The 13,665-nt window shown below is 33.5% G+C and overlaps 1 long non-coding RNA gene across 1 annotated transcript; it reads left to right on the forward strand.

The window, feature by feature from the left end:
* Window positions 1-524: 524 nt before the first annotated feature.
* On the forward strand, window positions 525-12,514 carry LOC121751557. Its single transcript, XR_006040117.1, has 5 exons — window positions 525-3,946; window positions 4,903-4,998; window positions 6,793-9,473; window positions 10,430-10,525; window positions 12,316-12,514. It is a non-coding gene; the product is annotated as an uncharacterized LOC121751557 (long non-coding RNA).
* The last annotated feature ends 1,151 nt before the right edge of the window (window positions 12,515-13,665 follow it).

Raw genomic sequence — 13,665 nt, forward strand, 5'->3', positions numbered from 1 at the left:
AAAGGTATGTGGATTGTCTGATATAAAATGGATTAAGAGTCATAAAGTAATATCCTATAATGATAAACAAAAGTATAGAAATATGTGAAAGGAAATGTGTTTGGCAAAATGATAAATATTGATATGAAAACATATGAAACTATAAGGCATTATATGAATAAAACCATAAATGTGCGAATGAGAAAATGCGACGAATAAGAAATAAATGATATGATCTGAACATGTGTGCCCCTATATGGATTACATGTGTACTTCGAATCGGGCAATATGAGATATGACGTGATGTGATGGAAATATGAACTGAATAATCGTGCAAGACAATAAATTATATGATTGGAAATGTGAACTCCGTGAGAATTATGTGTGCGCTCGAATACGAGCTATATAAATGTTAGAACCGAATGATGATTCAGAAATGAAATGGAAAATGGGAATGTATGCTCTAAGCGAGCTGTATAGTATATGATAAGATATGTCTAAAAATATGAGTTTGAAATTGAGCTATATGATATAAAATGGTATTCTGGTTGATTTCTGAAATGATCTGTAATATATGATAAGATAAGAAAAAATTAATATCTGATGACTTGTGAATAAAGGATCTGTAATATGTGATATGTGATATGTGATTTGTGAAATATGATATATGATATGATTGTTGATCAGTCCTCACGGAGGAAATGATATTTTATGTTGAACGGTCCCCGCTCGGGGTAATTAACACGGAAGAATAGTATACGAAAATAAATGGTAAAATGAGAAAAATGTGATATGAAATGATATATGATGATATGCGAAATCTGGAGAAACCAAAGCTATAAGATACAATGAAAATGTTGTAGTATAGAAATAAATATATGAATATGTTATCAAGAGACCATAAGAGAAATATGACGAGGATGATGAATATATATGGGTATCTGAACAGGTATGCTTTGGTGTGAAAATTCTGAGAATTTGGAATATATATATTGTAATAATAAGTCAAGATAATAAGGAAATGGCATTAAGAATGAAATCTCTGAAGAGACATGAGTAAGAATATATGGAAAAGTTGTATGACGATAATACAAATAAGTTTGATATAATGTGATTGTAAGTAATTTTGGAAATCTGTGAAATTGAAATGAAAACAAGCAAAAGATTAAAAAGGAAATAATGTAGTTATTATAGTTACTATTGTCTTAGCTGAGAGGGTTGGATTCTGTAGTTTGGATATTGCTACTGGGCTTTCGAGCTCACTCCCCCTCTTTCCCCCCCTGCAGGTTAGAGTCGACATTATGTCAGTGGTGTTGCGCAGCTTTGCATCTTTGGCGAGTCACTGGTGGTCAACTTGGTTTAGTAGTCGTGGCATGTTATGTAATAGTTAATCTTTAACCTTCCGCTGGATAAATGTTAAGTTTTTAAATGTAATAGATTTTAATTATGCTTTTAAGCTAAAAAGAAAAAGGAAAAATTTCAGCACGGGTTTTCGATACTGAAACGTGACATCACTTATTCGGTGGGTTACCTACCGGGTAAGGGGTGTTACAAGTTTTGGTATCAGAGCCTAGGTTTAGGCGGTTCTGGAAAGAAGTGATTCAGTAAAGTGTGTAGAAACATGCCACATAGGTTTAATTGTCTGTTAGTACCAGTGACTCGATGCAGCTGCTTATGTCTAAAGTGGAAAGAAGTTAACAAGGTACGGGACATAGTTTCCCGTGTGACCGAGAAAGATGTTATATGGGACTGGCCACCCCATATAGCTCTAATCTCGGTAGCGTCGGTATGTGTAAAAGATTTAAAAAAAAATTCAGGGAGGATGGGTCTGAAAATGTTGATGAAAAGTATGTCCTAATGAAAGATACTAATAAATATATGCAGATTATGAAAGAGTATAAGTAAAAGAGAAGAAAATGAGTTAAAGGAATGATATGGAAAGAAAGTAAGTTATAGACTAAGTGACCATCATGATATAAAAGTGTAACACGAAAATTCACAAAGGTATGTGGATTGTCTGATATAAAATGGATTAAGAGTCATAAAGTAATATCCTATAATGATAAACAAAAGTATAGAAATATGTGAAAGGAAATGTGTTTGGCAAAATGATAAATATTGATATGAAAACATATGAAACTATAAGGCATTATATGAATAAAACCATAAATGTGCGAATGAGAAAATGCGACGAATAAGAAATAAATGATATGATCTGAACATGTGTGCCCCTATATGGATTACATGTGTACTTCGAATCGGGCAATATGAGATATGACGTGATGTGATGGAAATATGAACTGAATAATCGTGCAAGACAATAAATTATATGATTGGAAATGTGAACTCCGTGAGAATTATGTGTGCGCTCGAATACGAGCTATATAAATGTTAGAACCGAATGATGATTCAGAAATGAAATGGAAAATGGGAATGTATGCTCTAAGCGAGCTGTATAGTATATGATAAGATATGTCTAAAAATATGAGTTTGAAATTGAGCTATATGATATAAAATGGTATTCTGGTTGAAAGTGTTGTCTGTGATCTGTAAATGTGTTAGTTATGGATAAGAATGAGTTTTGAAAATAAATATGGTTGTTGATGAATACTGACTTGATATTTGAATTATGTTGTGATTTGGTGGTTTGATTTGATAATCTGTGATTAACATTGTATCTTGTTGGTTTTGGGGAAGCACTGGTTATAGAGAAAACGCTGCCCAATTTTTGCTAGAAATTGATCAGATAAATTAATACGAAGTTGTGGTAAATAAACTGATAAGTGATAATACATGAAGAGAATGATGTTACATGATGACTTAAGAAAGGAAAAAGGGAAAAGATAAGAAGTGTTGTGAATGATAATAAAGGAAAACGTAATGAAATGATGATATGTGGAAAGTGAAATGCACCCTTCGTCGGCTATAAGTGCCCGAATAGGGACTATGCAATTGGGACTATACAATATATGATGAGTATGTGAATTATACATATGCGTGATGAATATGATATGTGCGCCTCATGTGGACAAAGAAAAGATGCAAATAACATGGAAATTACTATGTAAAGAAATGATAATGTGACAAATGTGCTTGAAATATATTAGAGATAATGATAATATTATTATGTGATCGCAAAATGTGGCTATGTGTTAAGATGTGATTATGTGATTTTGTATGTCATTCTGTGTTTGGTTATGGAAGTGAGGATACGCTATGTAGATGAGGATATAGGATGTCGTGGAATGGCATACGTATATGCGACGCTTATAGGAATGATGTAAACCCGAGGGAATTTCGAGGACGAAATTCCTTTTAGGGGGGATGAGTTGTAACATCCCGAATTATAGGCACCAATAAAAGGTTTGGATATGTGGTAAGGAATAGTAGTTAAGTTAAACCGTAAGGTATAAATTTGATACGAAATGCCGATTAGTCAATTTTCGGCAATTTCTTTTGTCCGTGTAAAATCATAAATCGAAGCTAAGGGGTAATAATTTTATAAATTACAAATTATGGCCTAGAATAATTGTTGATAATGTGAGGAATTGTTTTGGGCCATTTGAAGGTAATTAAAAAAATTTCTATCGCCGATAATTTCAGTTTTTAACGAAAACGATCGGCGAAACTTTTGAAGATATAGACAGGAATAATTTTGCCTTAAACTAGAATTTAAATGCTAAATGATGATATAAAGAGTTCCTAAATGTGATATCATATGATAGGGCAATAAAATGTTACAAGATAATTAATTTATTTAAAAACTAACTAAATAATTAAATAATGATTAGAATTCTCTAGAGAATTCTTTTGTCTATCATCAACTCCAAACCCCCCCTCATTTCAGCCACAAGCACGTCCTCCCCCTCTCCATGGAAGACCAAAAGCTTAAGCTTTTTAATTTCCAAATATTTGTCATTTAATCGGTAAATCGATCGGGTAATCTTGTATCCGCCGGCAAATCGAGGTAGCCCTTTCTTCCTATTCTATTTTTATACCTTGAACTTGAGTATATGTTGATGTTGAAGGGCTGAAATTTCATTCACTCGGGGGTAGGAAAACTAACCGATTAAATTTCGATATATTGACGTTTACGCGATCATAGGCCTTCATTTGTCGTTGTTTGATATTGAATTAGAAGTTTGATTACATGGATGTGAATTTGGATGAATATTGAACAGGGGGGGAGCTGAATTGATGATATTTGATGTGGAATGGTTGGGTTTGAGATAAAAGCTTGAGAAGAATCAAACTCTCTAATCTGCCGCCTCCTAGTTTGAATTATTAAGCATTTTAAGAAAGGTTAAAACTTTTGTTTAACAATTTTAAAAATAACTATATTTAGTCTTGAGGTCCCCTGAATTTTATGGAGAATTTAGGAGTTCAGTTACTGCATTTATAAATTGTTAAGACAATACCGCCGGAAACTGTCAAAATTGTGGTAAACTGCCATATTTTAGTATGTTCTATCCGAATTATTCAGGGCATTTAAGGTCAATGAAAACTTGATTTCATAATTTCTAAATTAACTATAAGGTGTCTCGTTGTTCTCTGAATTTTGTGACTAATTAAAGAGTACAAATACTATTTATAAAAATTGTGTAGAAAATGTTGCCAGAAACTGTTCGATTTTGTTAGTCTCTGGTAAAAGGAGAATATCTCTCAAACCATTAGAAATTTTTGAATGAATCTTGTTGGATTATAAACTATACTTCTTTGGGCATTTAAAAATATTAGGTCAAGCCTCTAAATCCTTCCGAATGAATATAGAATTTTTATGACGAATCAGTCCAGTGCAGTTGTATAGTTAGATGATTTAAGTTAATATAGCAAATTAATTTATTTAGATGATTTAATGATGAAAACATGATCATGGGTAAATATGAGTTATTAATTGGTACGCTATTTATATTATGCATAAAGCGAAGGAGCATATAGTGCGTTTTGATCACAAAGGAGTGGATTTAGAGGGTAGAGAAGTATCAAGGTGAAATAGGCTTATGTTCATAAGCCTGCGAGGTAGCGTATCCTCTCTATGGTTTTCGATTCTTTAGGTTGAGATGATGTGTGCTATAATGTGATTATATGTGAGATGTTTAAATAATGTGCTTAAATATGCTTATAATTTAATATGTGGATTATTATGATTCTTATTAATTTTAATATGAATGATCTGTGGAAAAAAAAATGGTACGAATATGAATAAAGACAATGGATATGATATGCAATGAAGTGTAGTAAATTATGAAGATCTGAATAATGTGAAATATGTCTGAATAGATTATGAAAAAAAATATCTGAATATATATGAAAAAGAGTGTCTGTGAATTCGATAAGAATGATTATCTGAAGTGATATTTGGAAATGGAATAAATGTGAAAAAGAGATTTGAAAGAAGAATATGAAATAAAACGTCCTGTTTGCTTGGTCATATGTGTTGGGTACAATTGGCATGCCATAGGACAGCAGCACTGCATTATCTGTGATCACTCGTCTTCTGGATAACCGAAGCGAGGATCGTCTGTTATCTGATGGGCCCCTATCTGATCTGTCTGATCTGCACCCTAATGGGTGGTTTGATTATCTGTCCGCACCCTCATGGGTGGTCTGATTATCTGTCTGCACCCTCATGGGTGGTCTGATTATCTGTCTGCACCCTATGGGTGGTCTGTGCGGAGTCCTCTCGAGGACAAAATCCGCGTCTGCATCTGATTCTGTTTCTGATCTGGTCCGTGTACCCTGCCTGAAACCAAGCAGATATTGGGGCTATAAGATAAAATAATATCTGATGATTTCTGAATAAAGGATCTGTAATCTGTAATCTGTGATATATGATAATATAAGATAAAATAATATCTGATGATTTCTGAATAAATGATCTGTAATCTGTAATCTGTGATATATGATAATATAAGATAAAATAATATCTGATGATTTCTGAATAAATGATCTGTAAGCTGTAATCTGTGATATATGATAATATAAGATAAAATAATATCTGATGATTTCTGAATAAATGATCTGTAATCTGTAATATGTGATATATGATAATATAAGATAAAATAATATCTGATGATTTCTGAATAAATGATCTGTAATATATGATAAGATAAGAAAAAATTAATATCTGATGACTTGTGAATAAAGGATCTGTAATATGTGATATGTGATATGTGATTTGTGAAATATGATATATGATATGATTGTTGATCAGTCCTCACGGAGGAAATGATATTTTATGTTGAACGGTCCCCGCTCGGGGTAATTAACACGGAAGAATAGTATACGAAAATAAATGGTAAAATGAGAAAAATGTGATATGAAATGATATATGATGATATGCGAAATCTGGAGAAACCAAAGCTATAAGATACAATGAAAATGTTGTAGTATAGAAATAAATATATGAATATGTTATCAAGAGACCATAAGAGAAATATGACGAGGATGATGAATATATATGGGTATCTGAACAGGTATGCTTTGGTGTGAAAATTCTGAGAATTTGGAATATATATATTGTAATAATAAGTCAAGATAATAAGGAAATGGCATTAAGAATGAAATCTCTGAAGAGACATGAGTAAGAATATATGGAAAAGTTGTATGACGATAATACAAATAAGTTTGATATAATGTGATTGTAAGTAATTTTGGAAATCTGTGAAATTGAAATGAAAACAAGCAAAAGATTAAAAAGGAAATAATGTAGTTATTATAGTTACTATTGTCTTAGCTGAGAGGGTTGGATTCTGTAGTTTGGATATTGCTACTGGGCTTTCGAGCTCACTCCCCCTCTTTCCCCCCCTGCAGGTTAGAGTCGACATTATGTCAGTGGTGTTGCGCAGCTTTGCATCTTTGGCGAGTCACTGGTGGTCAACTTGGTTTAGTAGTCGTGGCATGTTATGTAATAGTTAATCTTTAACCTTCCGCTGGATAAATGTTAAGTTTTTAAATGTAATAGATTTTAATTATGCTTTTAAGCTAAAAAGAAAAAGGAAAAATTTCAGCACGGGTTTTCGATACTGAAACGTGACATCACTTATTCGGTGGGTTACCTACCGGGTAAGGGGTGTTACAAGTTTTGGTATCAGAGCCTAGGTTTAGGCGGTTCTGGAAAGAAGTGATTCAGTAAAGTGTGTAGAAACATGCCACATAGGTTTAATTGTCTGTTAGTACCAGTGACTCGATGCAGCTGCTTATGTCTAAAGTGGAAAGAAGTTAACAAGGTACGGGACATAGTTTCCCGTGTGACCGAGAAAGATGTTATATGGGACTGGCCACCCCATATAGCTCTAATCTCGGTAGCGTCGGTATGTGTAAAAGATTTAAAAAAAAATTCAGGGAGGATGGGTCTGAAAATGTTGATGAAAAGTATGTCCTAATGAAAGATACTAATAAATATATGCAGATTATGAAAGAGTATAAGTAAAAGAGAAGAAAATGAGTTAAAGGAATGATATGGAAAGAAAGTAAGTTATAGACTAAGTGACCATCATGATATAAAAGTGTAACACGAAAATTCACAAAGGTATGTGGATTGTCTGATATAAAATGGATTAAGAGTCATAAAGTAATATCCTATAATGATAAACAAAAGTATAGAAATATGTGAAAGGAAATGTGTTTGGCAAAATGATAAATATTGATATGAAAACATATGAAACTATAAGGCATTATATGAATAAAACCATAAATGTGCGAATGAGAAAATGCGACGAATAAGAAATAAATGATATGATCTGAACATGTGTGCCCCTATATGGATTACATGTGTACTTCGAATCGGGCAATATGAGATATGACGTGATGTGATGGAAATATGAACTGAATAATCGTGCAAGACAATAAATTATATGATTGGAAATGTGAACTCCGTGAGAATTATGTGTGCGCTCGAATACGAGCTATATAAATGTTAGAACCGAATGATGATTCAGAAATGAAATGGAAAATGGGAATGTATGCTCTAAGCGAGCTGTATAGTATATGATAAGATATGTCTAAAAATATGAGTTTGAAATTGAGCTATATGATATAAAATGGTATTCTGGTTGAAAGTGTTGTCTGTGATCTGTAAATGTGTTAGTTATGGATAAGAATGAGTTTTGAAAATAAATATGGTTGTTGATGAATACTGACTTGATATTTGAATTATGTTGTGATTTGGTGGTTTGATTTGATAATCTGTGATTAACATTGTATCTTGTTGGTTTTGGGGAAGCACTGGTTATAGAGAAAACGCTGCCCAATTTTTGCTAGAAATTGATCAGATAAATTAATACGAAGTTGTGGTAAATAAACTGATAAGTGATAATACATGAAGAGAATGATGTTACATGATGACTTAAGAAAGGAAAAAGGGAAAAGATAAGAAGTGTTGTGAATGATAATAAAGGAAAACGTAATGAAATGATGATATGTGGAAAGTGAAATGCACCCTTCGTCGGCTATAAGTGCCCGAATAGGGACTATGCAATTGGGACTATACAATATATGATGAGTATGTGAATTATACATATGCGTGATGAATATGATATGTGCGCCTCATGTGGACAAAGAAAAGATGCAAATAACATGGAAATTACTATGTAAAGAAATGATAATGTGACAAATGTGCTTGAAATATATTAGAGATAATGATAATATTATTATGTGATCGCAAAATGTGGCTATGTGTTAAGATGTGATTATGTGATTTTGTATGTCATTCTGTGTTTGGTTATGGAAGTGAGGATACGCTATGTAGATGAGGATATAGGATGTCGTGGAATGGCATACGTATATGCGACGCTTATAGGAATGATGTAAACCCGAGGGAATTTCGAGGACGAAATTCCTTTTAGGGGGGATGAGTTGTAACATCCCGAATTATAGGCACCAATAAAAGGTTTGGATATGTGGTAAGGAATAGTAGTTAAGTTAAACCGTAAGGTATAAATTTGATACGAAATGCCGATTAGTCAATTTTCGGCAATTTCTTTTGTCCGTGTAAAATCATAAATCGAAGCTAAGGGGTAATAATTTTATAAATTACAAATTATGGCCTAGAATAATTGTTGATAATGTGAGGAATTGTTTTGGGCCATTTGAAGGTAATTAAAAAAATTTCTATCGCCGATAATTTCAGTTTTTAACGAAAACGATCGGCGAAACTTTTGAAGATATAGACAGGAATAATTTTGCCTTAAACTAGAATTTAAATGCTAAATGATGATATAAAGAGTTCCTAAATGTGATATCATATGATAGGGCAATAAAATGTTACAAGATAATTAATTTATTTAAAAACTAACTAAATAATTAAATAATGATTAGAATTCTCTAGAGAATTCTTTTGTCTATCATCAACTCCAAACCCCCCCTCATTTCAGCCACAAGCACGTCCTCCCCCTCTCCATGGAAGACCAAAAGCTTAAGCTTTTTAATTTCCAAATATTTGTCATTTAATCGGTAAATCGATCGGGTAATCTTGTATCCGCCGGCAAATCGAGGTAGCCCTTTCTTCCTATTCTATTTTTATACCTTGAACTTGAGTATATGTTGATGTTGAAGGGCTGAAATTTCATTCACTCGGGGGTAGGAAAACTAACCGATTAAATTTCGATATATTGACGTTTACGCGATCATAGGCCTTCATTTGTCGTTGTTTGATATTGAATTAGAAGTTTGATTACATGGATGTGAATTTGGATGAATATTGAACAGGGGGGGAGCTGAATTGATGATATTTGATGTGGAATGGTTGGGTTTGAGATAAAAGCTTGAGAAGAATCAAACTCTCTAATCTGCCGCCTCCTAGTTTGAATTATTAAGCATTTTAAGAAAGGTTAAAACTTTTGTTTAACAATTTTAAAAATAACTATATTTAGTCTTGAGGTCCCCTGAATTTTATGGAGAATTTAGGAGTTCAGTTACTGCATTTATAAATTGTTAAGACAATACCGCCGGAAACTGTCAAAATTGTGGTAAACTGCCATATTTTAGTATGTTCTATCCGAATTATTCAGGGCATTTAAGGTCAATGAAAACTTGATTTCATAATTTCTAAATTAACTATAAGGTGTCTCGTTGTTCTCTGAATTTTGTGACTAATTAAAGAGTACAAATACTATTTATAAAAATTGTGTAGAAAATGTTGCCAGAAACTGTTCGATTTTGTTAGTCTCTGGTAAAAGGAGAATATCTCTCAAACCATTAGAAATTTTTGAATGAATCTTGTTGGATTATAAACTATACTTCTTTGGGCATTTAAAAATATTAGGTCAAGCCTCTAAATCCTTCCGAATGAATATAGAATTTTTATGACGAATCAGTCCAGTGCAGTTGTATAGTTAGATGATTTAAGTTAATATAGCAAATTAATTTATTTAGATGATTTAATGATGAAAACATGATCATGGGTAAATATGAGTTATTGATTGGTACGCTATTTATATTATGCATAAAGCGAAGGAGCATATAGTGCGTTTTGATCACAAAGGAGTGGATTTAGAGGGTAGAGAAGTATCAAGGTGAAATAGGCTTATGTTCATAAGCCTGCGAGGTAGCGTATCCTCTCTATGGTTTTCGATTCTTTAGGTTGAGATGATGTGTGCTATAATGTGATTATATGTGAGATGTTTAAATAATGTGCTTAAATATGCTTATAATTTAATATGTGGATTATTATGATTCTTATTAATTTTAATATGAATGATCTGTGGAAAAAAAAATGGTACGAATATGAATAAAGACAATGGATATGATATGCAATGAAGTGTAGTAAATTATGAAGATCTGAATAATGTGAAATATGTCTGAATAGATTATGAAAAAAAATATCTGAATATATATGAAAAAGAGTGTCTGTGAATTCGATAAGAATGATTATCTGAAGTGATATTTGGAAATGGAATAAATGTGAAAAAGAGATTTGAAAGAAGAATATGAAATAAAACGTCCTGTTTGCTTGGTCATATGTGTTGGGTACAATTGGCATGCCATAGGACAGCAGCACTGCATTATCTGTGATCACTCGTCTTCTGGATAACCGAAGCGAGGATCGTCTGTTATCTGATGGGCCCCTATCTGATCTGTCTGATCTGCACCCTAATGGGTGGTTTGATTATCTGTCCGCACCCTCATGGGTGGTCTGATTATCTGTCTGCACCCTCATGGGTGGTCTGATTATCTGTCTGCACCCTATGGGTGGTCTGTGCGGAGTCCTCTCGAGGACAAAATCCGCGTCTGCATCTGATTCTGTTTCTGATCTGGTCCGTGTACCCTGCCTGAAACCAAGCAGATATTGGGGCTATAAGATAAAATAATATCTGATGATTTCTGAATAAAGGATCTGTAATCTGTAATCTGTGATATATGATAATATAAGATAAAATAATATCTGATGATTTCTGAATAAATGATCTGTAATCTGTAATCTGTGATATATGATAATATAAGATAAAATAATATCTGATGATTTCTGAATAAATGATCTGTAAGCTGTAATCTGTGATATATGATAATATAAGATAAAATAATATCTGATGATTTCTGAATAAATGATCTGTAATCTGTAATATGTGATATATGATAATATAAGATAAAATAATATCTGATGATTTCTGAAATGATCTGTAATATATGATAAGATAAGAAAAAATTAATATCTGATGACTTGTGAATAAAGGATCTGTAATATGTGATATGTGATATGTGATTTGTGAAATATGATATATGATATGATTGTTGATCAGTCCTCACGGAGGAAATGATATTTTATGTTGAACGGTCCCCGCTCGGGGTAATTAACACGGAAGAATAGTATACGAAAATAAATGGTAAAATGAGAAAAATGTGATATGAAATGATATATGATGATATGCGAAATCTGGAGAAACCAAAGCTATAAGATACAATGAAAATGTTGTAGTATAGAAATAAATATATGAATATGTTATCAAGAGACCATAAGAGAAATATGACGAGGATGATGAATATATATGGGTATCTGAACAGGTATGCTTTGGTGTGAAAATTCTGAGAATTTGGAATATATATATTGTAATAATAAGTCAAGATAATAAGGAAATGGCATTAAGAATGAAATCTCTGAAGAGACATGAGTAAGAATATATGGAAAAGTTGTATGACGATAATACAAATAAGTTTGATATAATGTGATTGTAAGTAATTTTGGAAATCTGTGAAATTGAAATGAAAACAAGCAAAAGATTAAAAAGGAAATAATGTAGTTATTATAGTTACTATTGTCTTAGCTGAGAGGGTTGGATTCTGTAGTTTGGATATTGCTACTGGGCTTTCGAGCTCACTCCCCCTCTTTCCCCCCTGCAGGTTAGAGTCGACATTATGTCAGTGGTGTTGCGCAGCTTTGCATCTTTGGCGAGTCACTGGTGGTCAACTTGGTTTAGTAGTCGTGGCATGTTATGTAATAGTTAATCTTTAACCTTCCGCTGGATAAATGTTAAGTTTTTAAATGTAATAGATTTTAATTATGCTTTTAAGCTAAAAAGAAAAAGGAAAAATTTCAGCACGGGTTTTCGATACTGAAACGTGACATCACTTATTCGGTGGGTTACCTACCGGGTAAGGGGTGTTACATGGTATGCATTTTTTTTTTGGTAGAAGAGGATCAAAAACTCGCTTTATCACAAATTTGGTTCTCTGTTTCCCACAGACGGCGCCAGTGATGAATCCGCGAATTTCTGATGTTAGTGAATGCAGGAAAATACAGATCACGACACAAAGAATTTACGTGGTTCGATTTACTGAAGTAAATCTACGTCCACGGGAAGAAAAGAGGGCAGAGTTGTATTGCTTGATCTGTTTTCTACAGCTTACAAATACAAACTTGCTATTTGATATTTTATCTCTAGAGAGCGAGAGAGAGAGTCCCCCAATCTATCTGATCTAAGTTCTATTTATACATTGAACTAAGATCGTGGCTTGCATCACCATTCATGATGGTTGTGGATGTCGTGGAGGTCATGCGATCCTGCATGGGCCCACTATCCTGCATGAGTTAATGACTGCTTGACACCACTAAATAGATCGTGGGTGTAGTGGAGATCGTGGAGGTTCTGACATGAGTTGACTATCTCCCAGTTCGGTCAAATACTGAGACCGAACTGCTGAACTATTGCCGAGCAGCTTTTGCCGGTCTGAGAGTAGAGCTTGATTGGTCGGCTTTTACCGAGCTGTAGGCTGGGGCCGAACTCTTTGGTAATGCCGATCTGATACTCTTCCTTGGGCCTTGGGCTGATGGGCCGTCACTGCTGTTGGGCTTGTTTAGTCCGTACTCCATCAAGAAACACCAGCATATTTCAAATTTTAGGTTAGGTTACACCACTGTCTTCATCTTGGAAAGAGCTTTGTGCGAGTGCCCTGCACATTTCAATCGGAGTCCTAATGAGAAAGATTTATGGCCAAATTACGAAAACTGCGCAGAGCTATGCTAAACTAGCAAATCGCTATGTACTCACCCAACGACCCGTTGGCTCAGAACTGAGTCCAGAACAATCCCAACGACCCACTGGCATGCGAAGAGTCTCTAGGAGGGATTTTGAATTATCTAGATTATCTTTTCACCTTGCAATACCCTCCATCTATAAATAGAGCTTTTGCTTCATTGGTAATAGATAGATAGATAGAGTTGAATTAAAAAGTGTTTGTGTTGACTCACTT

Source organism: Salvia splendens, chromosome 10 (assembly GCF_004379255.2).
Source record: "Salvia splendens isolate huo1 chromosome 10, SspV2, whole genome shotgun sequence".
NCBI lineage: Eukaryota > Viridiplantae > Streptophyta > Magnoliopsida > Lamiales > Lamiaceae > Salvia > Salvia splendens.